This window comes from Bombina bombina, chromosome 3 (assembly GCF_027579735.1).
Source record: "Bombina bombina isolate aBomBom1 chromosome 3, aBomBom1.pri, whole genome shotgun sequence".
Lineage (NCBI taxonomy): Eukaryota > Metazoa > Chordata > Amphibia > Anura > Bombinatoridae > Bombina > Bombina bombina.
In genome coordinates, this window is record NC_069501.1 from 398,947,936 (window position 1) to 398,948,293 (window position 358).

Below are 358 nucleotides of genomic sequence, written 5' to 3' on the forward strand. Positions count from 1 at the left end.
TTACATCAGCCAATCAGATTTTTTCTACCTTAATTCCGATTGGCTGATAGAATCTTATCAGCCAATCGGAATTCGAGGGACGCCATCTTGGATGACATCATTTAAAGGAACCTTCATTCGTCGTTAGTCGTCGGGAAGAAGAGGATGCTCTGCGTCGGATGTCTTGAAATGGACCCGCTCCGCGCCGGATGGATGAAGATAGAAGATGCCGCTTGGATGAAGACTTCTGCTGGATGGAGGACCTCTTCTGCCCCGATTGGATGAAGACTTCTGCCGCTCCGGATGTCCTCTTCTGGCCCAATGGTGCCCGGCTGGGTGAACACGGCTCAAGGTAGGGTGATCTTCAATGGGGTAGTAT